Source organism: Neomonachus schauinslandi, chromosome 5 (genome assembly GCF_002201575.2).
Source record: "Neomonachus schauinslandi chromosome 5, ASM220157v2, whole genome shotgun sequence".
Lineage (NCBI taxonomy): Eukaryota > Metazoa > Chordata > Mammalia > Carnivora > Phocidae > Neomonachus > Neomonachus schauinslandi.
The window spans coordinates 143,506,312-143,518,434 of NC_058407.1; positions in this window are offsets into that span (position 1 = coordinate 143,506,312).

A 12,123-nucleotide genomic window follows, 5' to 3' on the forward strand; every position below is an offset into this window, starting at 1 on the left:
AACAAACAAACAAACAAACAAACAAACAAAAATGGGAAATACCAGTTGTGGAAACGTTGGAACCCTTGTGCTTTGCTGGTGGGAATGTAGCCTGGGACAGCTGCTGTGGAAAACAGTCCAGCGGTTCCTCAGCAGGTGACCCAGGATCACCATATGATCCAACTTCATCCTCAGAAGAACTAAAAACAGGTGTTCAAACCAAAATGTGTGCATGAATGTTTGCAGCAGCGCCATTCAGAGTCAAGAGGTAGACCCAACCCAAATGCCCATCAACTGATAAGCAAGTGGGATATATACTGGGATGAGATATTATTTGGTCACAAAAATGAATAAAGTACTGAGACAGACTGCATCGTGGATGAACCTTGAAAATATTAAAGAGGCCAGACATAAAAGGTCACATATGGTATGATTCCATTATATACAATATCCTGAATAGCTAAATCCATAGAGTCAGAAAACAGATTAGCGGTGCCAGGGGCTGACAGGGTTGGAAAAGGAGAAACACTGCCTAATGGGTGTGGACTTCCATTTTGGGGTGAAAAAAATGTGTCAGATTGAGATGGAGGTGATGGTTCCAAAATACTGTGAATGTACTGGATTGTACACTTTAAAATGGTCCATTTTGGCGGCACCTGGCTGGCTCAGTCAGTAGAACATGTGACTCTTGATCTCAGGGTTGTTCAAGACCCACACTGGGAATCTTTAAAATAAAATGGTTAATTTTATGTTATACGAACTTGACCTCCATACTAGAAAACAAAAAATAATGGCCTAGGTTTTGTAAAGCACTATGGCCAAAGGGAAATAGCACATTAAATCTTGATTTTAGAAAGATAACAGGAAGATGGACTGGAGAAAGATGAGAAAGACTGAAGAACAAAGACACTACTCCTATAATCTAGGCAAGAAATAGAGGTCTTGGAATAAAGCTATGGCAATTAGACTGGAGAGAAATAAATTGATTTAGAAGATGGTTCCACCAGAGAGAACCATTAGAAGTGTTCCAAAGTAGTAACTAAGTCCTGGGGTTCTGATCATTGGGTAACAAATCCCACACTACCCCTACCTGCTCTATAGACCTAAGCCTTCATCTCCTTATGTGAGAACCAGTAGGGATCATTGTTATGGACATGTCTTCCTATAGATTCCAAGGTATCCCAGCAAAGAAGTCAAGAGACTCCATAGGAGAGATTCGTGATATGTCTCAAAGGAGCACATTTTGATCCAGGTTCTCAAAGATGACCCAAATCACTACCATCAGGTTTCCTGGCATCCGGGACCAAAAGTACCTCCAGAAACATCAAAAAGAGTCACTTCACTCTGAAGATGACAAGTTGTCTACCGCTTGTCCACTAAAGGGTAAATTAAGTCTGCAACTGATTCTGAGTCCACAGGCAAGAAGAAAATTAGCAGGGGTGACCTGAATCCATTCACTGCATGAAGAGAAGGAACAATGTCCAGTTCCCACGCAAAGGTCTGGGGATTCAAGCCAGGCTGCTCTCAAAGAGCGTCCAGCCTGCCAGCAGTGAAGCTGATAAAACATTGCTCCTTGTCATGATACTGTGCCACCAAATTTTGGCTGCCTGCTTACACTTTATTGAGGACGTGAGGGAGTGGCAGCTTTAGCTAGGGATGAACTGAATGTGTGGTGTCTGTGGGTTACCCAGGTGGAGAAGTCCAGCTAGTAGCTGGGGGTACGTGGATTGACTTACGGATTCAAGTGCTCGGGAGTTTATGAGATGATCCAGGACAGAATCTACAACAAGTGAGATGTAGGTAGAAGGGAATCCATGAAGGTGATCAGAAGGAGTCAGGAGTTCTAGCTGGACGAGTGAAGAAGAGTAACCAAGAGAACACGGTGTCATGGAAACCAAGAGAGGAGAGAAAGTCAGGAAAGCAAGACTGGGCTGCCTAGGCATGCCCGCCTTCTCCTCTACCTCGTGACTTCCATCCTGTGCATTAATGAAAGCCATGGCAACAAGTCAAAGAAATTAAGAGGAAGAAATAAAATCAGAATTGCACAGAAGGTGTGTTCCCGTGGGAATCAGGACAATGAGACTATCGAGAGGGAAACACAGTTCCCTAAGTGCTGGGTGCTGGACACCCCAGCTATGCTGGGGACAACATTCCTTGCAATTCTCCGGTAGCTGGACAAAGTTGAAACTGTGCATCCCAATAAGGAGTCGTTTTGCTTTCTTAAAGGGGAGAAGAGAAAGAAAGGAAAGAAAAAACACATCCCCTTAGTCTCACCATCTGCAGCCCTTCGCTTCTTGTCCTGTTTTTTTCAGGGAAGAAGCCTGCGAAATTGGATTTTGAGTGTTCAGGATACAGGTCAAAAGTTTCCAAACCTGGTGTGCCCACTTTGCTGGAGAAGAATAATGGGGTCGGATTGCCCACACTGCGTGACGGGTCTCACTCCATTGAATTGAATCAACTTCAGACAACTGGACTTGAACTGTGACTTGAGAGCATAATGTGGTGAAGCATGGGGCTGGGAGAACTTTTCAGGCTCTCCAATCCTGACACAGTTCCACAGGAGCCCCTGAGCTGAAGGGCTCAGACCTCACTGAGAATGCGTTTTAATAAATGGTGCAGGCCCAAGTGCTTGCCTTTCTGTGTTGACTTGAAAGCCACCCTTGCTCACGTCCATTTTTTAAAATAAAAAATAGATACAAAAACAAAAGAAGCAAAAAACAAAACAAAACAAATCCCACAAAACCCAACATGCCAGTGCATTCTATTGGAATTCGGTGTAATCAATTCTATGCACTCAGGAATGGGTAGGGCTCTAGGCCATCCACTTAGGGGGTCTGGAGGTTTATATAAATGGGAAAATTGGTTCTGACAAATGAAGCCAGAGATTCCTTAAGCCATATTTGGAGCATACTGGGGTTTTGTGGTGGTTATTGTTTGTTCGTTTGTTTTGTTTTTAATAATAAAGTGAAAAAGAATTTATTTGGATTTTCTCCACTCCTATATTTTCAGGAACCACCTGCAGGAAAATTGATTTATATGTTCTTTAGGGTTCAAAACAAAACAAACCAAAAATCGTAGGGATGATATTGGCTATGGCCCCTTTGGGGTTATTTATTTAGGAATTATCTAACCAGGAGTGGAGAGACAGTCAGGTTGGATACACTGGGAAGAGCTCAGCTGACCTTGAAGTTAGAAAATGTTCATACTGGGCGCCTGGGTGGCTCAGTTGGTTAAGCGACTGCCTTCGGCTCAGGTCATGATCCCGGAGTCCCGGGATCGAGTCCCGCATCGGGCTCTCTGCTCGGCAGGGAGTCTGCTTCTCCCTCTCCCGCTCCCCCCTCTTGTGCTCTTTCTCTCTCTCACTCTCTCTCTCAAATAAATAAATAAAATCTTTAAAAAAAAAAAAAAAAAAAAAAAGAAAATGTTCATACTTAGGATCTTTACAAATGCTCGCGCTGTCTGGCTGGCGCTCTCGCTCTCTCTCGCTCTCTTATTAATTCTTCCTCAGATTGGATGAGTCCAAGGCTAAACAGCACTTTTTCAGAAAGTTTCATTTGTCTCCAATCTGACAGGCAGAGGGAGAAGGAGACTCCTTGCTGAGCCGGGAGCCCAACATGGGGCTCGATCCCAGGACCTGGAGATCATGACCTGAGCCGAAGGCAGACGCTTAACCATCTGAGCCACCCAGGCATCCCTACATCTGTCTTGAAATGCAAATAATGCCTCTACCTGTTTTGATCCACTCTGAACCCCTGCGCCTAGTGCAGGCCTGGGGTGTCTGATATGCTCAGGACAAGTCAAGTTACCTCCCCAATCTCCCATCTGTCAAGTGGGTATAATGCTGCTGAGTCTGCAGGTACGCCTCGTGAGGACTGCCTAGGAAGATGTCATTACACGTCCGAGTTGCCTTTAAAAAGACTTTACCATGCCCCTTTGTAGGATTTATTTTACTTCATTTCTCCTGACTCACCAAAGGAATGCTTGCCTCTTATATGGAAAACGTAGAAAACAGAAAAAAGGAAAATAAAACTCATGAGCATTTTTCCTGATTCAGAGATACCCGCCGGATGTTTTTAAACCATTGCGTTTATGAGATTTGGTTACAAAGATGGTAAGAAACGAACCCAGGGCTCTCTGGTTGATCACAGTTTTGTGTTTGAGTTATGAAGATGATGGAAAAGATAGCTAACAGAGGCTGAGCTTGTTGTTACACAATTTCTTGGAGGAATGGCAAACTGATTCAAATTCGCCTTTGACTTCCTCCCTCGCGGATTATTGCATTGGTGTAAATGCAGAAAGGTGAAGATGCTATTTCTACACAGCAAAGTACTCCGTTTCTGGGGTAGCATCCAGCAAGGGCCATGGAAGGTAATTAGAGGTGACAGGTCTTTTTCCTCCTAGAAGAACTACTATCTGATGTTCGCTGCTCCTAGGCTCCGTTTCGGAGTCCAGCTGGCCCCGCCCCCACCCCACCCCCCAGTCTGTGTTCGGGCTCAGTAGACATATCAAAAAATTAAGAATCCTTTGATCTTTCTCTCTCTCTTTTAAAAGTTTTCTTTGTTCCCTGAACAGAGAGAGACCAAGACAGTGAGAGAAACAGAGAAAGAGACAGGCAATAATGAACTTTTCAGCAATATTTTGCAGTTCAAGGTGTCAGGGACCATTAGGAGGAAGTGCAAAGATTCTGTCCTCACTGGAATATGTCACCTCTCTTTGAAAGACGGGCGTTCAGAGATAAGTGGCCTCTCACCTCTGATTTCTTTCACAGCTGGAGCCTCTCACCTGGGCTGAGCCAGGAGCACAGGCTGCAATCCCTTTGCAGAAAGAGGCAAGCACAGCTCAAGTCTGGCCACCTAAAGGAGAGGACGAGGGAGCTTTGGGAAGACAGAAGGAGGCTTTGGAGCTCATCTTGTCCAGCTTCAGAGACTTGACACAAATAGGGTCATGGTCATAATTACCATAAGGAGAAAAAAACCTCAGGAAGAGTGTACTTTCGATTTTTTTTCTGTTTGTTTTCATCTTTTTAAAAAAACTTCTCCTGAGTATGGTTGACACAGCATGTTACATTATTTTTGGGTACACCACAAGCGCGGCTACCATCTGTCACTGTCAACACAACATCATCGAATACACTCCTTGTGCTGTGCCTTTTAGTCCCGGGACTTATTCTTTCCATAGCTGGCAGCTTCTATCACCCACTCCTCTTCACCCATTTTGCTCATCCGCCGCCCCCCGCCCAGACCCTCTCCCCTCTGGCAACCATCCATGTGTCCTCTTTGTAGGTCTGATTCTGCTTTTTGTCTGTTTATTCATTTGTTTTCTTAGATGCCACATATGAGTGAAATCATATGGCATTTGTCTTTCTTGGTCTGACTTATTTCACTTAGTATAATACTTTCTAGGTCCATCCATGTTGTCACAAATGACACAATCTCATCCCTTTTCATAGCTGTATAATATTTCTCTCTCTCTTGCTCTCTCTCTCTCTCTGTCTGTGTGTGTGTGTGTGTGTGTGTGTGTGTGTACATCACATCTTTATCCATTCACCTACTGGGTTGCTTCCATATCTTGGCTACTGTAAATAATGCTGCAGTAGACACAGGGGTGCGTATCTTTTTGAGTCAGTGTTTTCATTTTCTGTAGGTAAATAATCAGTAGTGGAGTTACTGGATCATATGGTAGAAAAAATTAAAAAAATACATGGAGACAAATGAAAATGAAAACAAAATGGTCCAGAATCTTTGGGATACAGCGAAAACAGCATACCTTTTGTTTTTTACCCCATCATGGAGCAAGGGGAAAGAGTAAGGAGAAGTACTCCCGTCTGCGAGAAAGAAGCAGGGTTTAGGATAAGGATGAAGACGAGGCTAGTGCTGGGGCTGGGCTTGTCTCCGAGTCCTGAGCTCTGACATGACATCAAACTGGGGTAGAGTTAAATATATGTAACCCAGCGTGCTCACAAAATAACTAAATAGGGCCCAGGGAAAAATGCCCCTTGTCTGTAAGAAGTCAAATAAGTTTAAAAATGTCTGAATGGTTTGCTTCAAAGCAGGCTTTGATTGGTCCCCGGGGCCAGAGTTACAGGTGGCTGGGGGGCGAGTCTCTTGATCATTGTATTCGCCGCATTGGAGATGCTCACCTTTTCCTGGTGCCTTCAGGTAAGACAGGTGCCTCCAGGTGCCTCCAGACTCTGCCACCAGGCTCCTGGAGCAACAAAATTAAGAAGGAAATCAACTTGCGGGCAGAAAATCCTACTCCAAGCCCTCTCCATGAGAAGTCTTTTTTAAAGACTCTCTAAGGTCCAAGTTTGCAAAACTTTCTGAGTTGCCTTCACCCCGACTACGCCCTGACCTAGAGAGATGAAGAGGCTCTCCAGGGAAGGCAGGTGTAAGCTGAGTTTTGATTCTTTTCTCCGAAAAGACTCATCTATCAAAATTCTATCCCCGACTCCCTTCACGTCCATAAGCTAAATAAAAAAAGCAAACAAAAATAAAACCTACATTATAGGCCCCCAAAAGAGAAACCCACTCTTCACCTTTTTTCACCTATAGGCTTATTTACAGGAGTCTGGAACTGGTCTGAGCCTGAAGGTATTTTTTTTTTTTTACCCATCCTAATTCAATTAGTTGGCAATAAGAAGAACAAAAGAAAGCCATTATGCAAATTTATGGCCATTCTAAGTCAGAAATTGGGGTCAGGAGGTGGAGGGTGGGAAGAATAAAGATTTGGTTTTTTTTGTTTTGTTTTTTTTTTACACTTGTCAGAGTTCATCTCCTGTTTTAGGGTAATATTAATTTTCGAATCATTATTGATATTCAAACTCAACATACTGGATCGTCAGTCTTATCTCCCACCTTCCAACTGTACTGAGTAATATATTTCCTTAAAGGACACCTCTGCCTTTCTTGCTTCCACATCTGGACCTGGGATTGGCAAACCCCTTCTGCAAAGGGCCAGAAAGTATTTTAGGCTCTTGGGGCTGTATGATCTCTGCCCCAGCTCCCAACTCCGCGGCGTGTTGTACAAAATCAGCCACAGTCACGACGGAAGTGAGTGGGTGTGGCTGTGTCCCAATAATGGTCATGTGTACTGACACGCTATTTGTGTTTCTTTTTTTTCCCCAGTCATTCTTAGGTCATGGGCAGTAGGAAGACAGGCAGCGGGTGGAGTGTGCTGAACTCTGCTACTGAATGTGGTCCCAGCAGCACTGATCAGAAGGAACAGAAGGCAAGCTGAGGACAAAGCAGAAGCTGACACCCTATAACCCGTGCCAGCCCCCGCCCCAGATGGGATATATGTGACATCCCTCAGGCACTCCTGGATGCCCTAACGCTAAGGAAAGGAAAAACAAATAGTTAACTTGTAGCGATCACAATCCTGCAAGTCTGGAGCCTCCCTCAGTTTAGAAATGTCTTAGCAATATACAAGAACAAAGCATTTCTATCAATAACCTAGCTTCCAGAAGGAAATGTAGATACAATTAAATGTCTTTATAACCTGCAGCCCACTGACAGATAACTTGAGGCAGGCAGAGTGTAATGTTCCTCCAGGAAGCTCCCAACTATCTTCATGTTAATGCCTTGCTAGAGGGGAAAACAACCTTCACTTGACAATGGCAAGGCCTGTGGTATCCTGTGAGTCTTCTTTAACAAATGAAAATCTTTTTGAAACCTCCCTTTTCCTTGCCTCCCCCAACCCCATAGTATATAATCAGCCACCCCTCACAACCCCGGGGGCAGCAGCTCTTTCTGCCCACGGGTCCTGTGCTTGGGCTTTTGTCTTTCTGCTTTAATAAACCACCATTTTGTACCAAAGACGTCTCAAGAATTTTTCCTTGGTCATCAGCTCCAGACCTCACCCCACCAAACCTCACCTATATTCCAAAAACCCATCAGCACCAGTATCTGGGTGATTTCTAGGAAAACATCCTCTCAGCTCCCCTCCCCTCCCCAGATTTACAGGATCAGAATCTGCATCTAATCCAGGTCCCCAGGCTGTGCACATCAAAGGCTGAGGTGTACTGTCGCCCTACCAATTTTCCCCAATTTGGCCCTATTGGGATCACCACCAGAAGACCTGTTGGAAATGCAGATGCCCAGAACCCTTCCCTGGAAATTCAGAGTATTTGGAGAGGCACCAGTACTTTGTTGTGTTAGTCCTTAAAAACATCTAAATGGCAGGATTGCCATTTGACAAAGCTCCTTGGGGAAGCCAGCCTGATGATGCCCCTTTCTTCCTCCTGTAACCTGCAGAGACCCAGGAGAGCAAAGGTTCTTCAGACATCCACGTTATTGTCTCAAAGGACAAAAAGCAGCATCAGCATCCTTGATTTGACCTTTGTGACCACACTACGGATTCATGCCTGCTCCAGCCACCCCAGGAGGAGATGCCTGAACCCGTGGGGCTACAGTCTCCACTGATCATTCTGGACTTCCCTGCCTCCTCCCCAACACGCCCCCTTCCCCGCACGACCTGCAGGGAATTCAGAACAGATTACCAAGACTTGGTAAAAATGGGCCAGCATCCCCGGACTCCAAATAAATGTAACTAGAACCCTGGGGAGGGCAAACAATTGTAGGAAAAGGAGAGCGCACGAGGAAGGAGGGGCCACTGGAGGAAACTGGTGCACCCCTGCTTTAAAATAGCATCTAACAATGAACCACATCTGGTTTTCATAAGCACCAATACCAGGTGTAAGGCATTCTGTGAACAATCACCTCTGGCTGATGGAGTGGAATATGGCACATTATCAAGAATAAACGAGACAAGGGGCGCCTGGGTGGCTCAGTTGGTTAAGCGACTGCCTTCGGCTCAGGTCATGATCCTGGAGTCCCTGGATCGAGTCCCGCATCGGGCTCCCTGCTCGGCAGGGAGCCTGCTTCTCCCTCTGACCCTACGCTCTCTCTCTCTCTCTCTCTCTCTCTCTCTCATTCTCTCTGGCTCAAATAAATAAATAAAATCTTTAAAAAAAAAAAAAAAAGAATAAACGAGACAAAATATTCCAATTACAGACATCCTACTTCTCTCTGACTCACGCCAAGTGTTTGTCTCAATCGTTCAAGCTACAAATTACCCCCACGCTAGAGGAGGGCTGGGAACGAGCAAACACCATGGCTTCTGCCGAGGAAAAAAAAGATGGCTGATTTTATTTTCCGTTGGAGGGTCTGTGTCTAGGCAAACGAGGTGGTTCGCACAGCGTGTCTTTTCCCCGCCAGCACCAATGGGTATTGGCCAGGGATATCCCAGGGGTGGCCAAGAATAGGGGGAGGCCAAGGACGTCGACGTCAAACATAAAGCCCACTTGAGAGTAACAGGGAAATGGCAGCATGATTTAATTTATTGGAGATCAAAAGGACCCAGGACCTAATTAGGAAACTGGCATACATTAATGATGGTAGATCAGTCAGAGAGACAAGGCAACCAAAATAAAGTCATGTTTTTAAAGAATATTGAATAACATGGAGAAGCAGCTCGCGGGAAAATAAAAATAACAGCATTATCATTAAACAAAATAACGACCAGTGGCTGGATCCTTAGCAGGTGCCAGACTCGCTGTTAAACGCTGTATCTGCATCATGGTCTAGAATTCACAACAGCCCTGGGATGTAGGTGTCATTTCCCTGAATTCTTAGGAGGTCACCTACCTGGCCTGAGGTCAACCAGCCAGCAGGTGATGGAGCTGGGAATCAGATTCCAGCCTGATTCCAGAACTGGGGACTTTAATCTCCTGTTCCAGTCCCAATCCCGTGTTCAATGAATTTAAAGCAAACAGAAAAGGACGGAACGGTGTTTTTTTTTCCTAATTGGGAGGGCTAAGGATAAACTTTTTTCCCCCTCGGTTTTTCCAAATTCCCTACATTATTTTTTACAGACATATTCTATAATGAACACAGAAATCTTTCACCATCTGAAAGACATTAAAGAGAATTTAAAAAAAATAAGCCTGGTTTAAAATGTTTGATTTCTGTTATTTTATATTTTCAATTTGATTGCAAAGCAGTGATTTGTGATCTTAGTCACATCAGTTTGAGGAACTGAAAAATAACTGAGTACTTGGAAACATGTATGAACCATGCTCCCAGCTATAACTGCCGTCACCTTCATAGACAAGGCAGATGGGCCATATCTAGGGTGATGCTCCACTAGATGGGGCAGATCTGGGACAAATCTGCCATTAACAAGCTCAGTACTTGTGAGCACTGTGACAAGGACCTTTTTCTGTCCTCCCAACGTGGGTCATGGGAAGTGAGATTAAACTGTGCTTTAATTTAACCACAAACAACAACAAAACACACACATGACAACAGAGTCACCGTATATGACCCAGCAGATATACCCAGGATACATGAAAACACACATCTGTGCAAAAACTTACACCCAAATGTCCCTATCAGCATAACCCAAAATAGTAAAACCAAAAATAAATGGAAACAAACCCAGATGTCCATCGAGGGATGATTGGATAAATAAAATATAGCGTATCCATTCAATGGAATATTATTCAGCCTTAAAAAGAATGCAGTACTAATGTTAGAACACAAATGATCTTTGAAAACATTAGGCTAATTATATAAGCCGGTCACAAAAGACCTCATACAGTGACTCTATTTAAATGCAATGTCCAGAATAGGAAAACCTGTAGAAACAGGGAGTACATTAGTGGTTTCCAGGGGCTGGAGGTGATGGAAAATTGGACTGAATGCTAATGGGTATGGATTGTTTTGGGGGAGACAGGTGATGAAAATGTTCCAAAATTGTGATGATAGTTGCACAATTTTGTGATTATATTAAATCCATTTAAATGTACGCTTTAAACAGATCAATTGTGCAGCCTGCCAGTTCTTTCTCAATAAAGCTGCTATCAGAAAAAAGCTAAAGACAAAGTCCTTGAGATCTTGGGGACAATTTCCAAAAAACTGTTAAACCTCAGTTTCCTGTGTTGGGGTCCCTTCCCTCAAGAAATATAGACACTAAGTATTTAATAAAGGAGGCCAGAGAAATATTTCAGGATGGCAATATGATAAAAACAAAAGACGTGGGCACTCGGAGTGTCTGGAATTCTTCAAAGATGGGGAAGTGATAGGAACAGCAAAGCCTGACTGTGGCAGTCTTTAGAAAGAAATGGGAATGAATAGGCCAGGTCTCAGAGAACCTTGATTGTCAGGGGAAGAGGTTTATATTTTTTTAATTATTTTTTATTTTTTAAAGATTTCATTTATTCATTTCAGACAGAGAGATAGTGAGCGAGCATGAGCAGCGGGGAGAGGCAGAGGGAGAGGGAGAAGCAGACTCCCTGCTGAGCAGATGCAGGACTTGATCCCAGGACCTGGAGATCATGACCTGAGCTGAAGGCAGACGTTTAACCGACTGAGCCACCCAGGCACCCCAATTTGTATTTTATCATGGTAGAAATAGGAACAATGAAATATGGGAGCAGAGGATGGGGTTTCCAAATACAAAAAAGCAGTGGTAGGAAGAATGCATCGGAAGGAAACATATACATTCCTTCCTGATTTCAGAAATTGTTTAAGATTGCTCACATGGGATGGTAAAGCCATAAGCCAGCAGGACTCAAGAGCATGCATATGTGTGTGTGTGTGTGTATGTGTGTGTACACATAGACAAACCACAGAAAGGTCAGAGAATGTGTGTGTATATACACACACATACACAGAAAATACTATATAGTATATTATGAAATTGTCTTGATAATTGGTTGTTTCCATAGAGATCAAGAGGGCCTCACATTTCTTCTTCAATTAAGTTTTGTTTTGTTTTTTTTTTCAGTAAGTATTTAAAAATGATCAAAAGTGGGATGCTTTTCTTACTTCGATGTTGTGTCTGGAATAAAGCAGAAACTCATCTAAAGGAGACAGAGATGATCTATTATATATAAACACACAGAAGATACTAGTTGATAAAAATGTGTCTCTGTATGAAAACCAGCCTCAGAATATCCCCCTTTGAGGACATCTAGTCCCCTTGAATCTGCTTTGATTGCGGAGTGATAAGAGAAATAATAATGAAGCATCTTCGTTACCATAGTCATACCGCAGCGGCAAACCAACCCAGAATCCCAGTAGCCTGATAACAAAAAGCACTTCTCACTCATGTTCTAGGTCCCACGTGGTCCGTGGGGAGCTT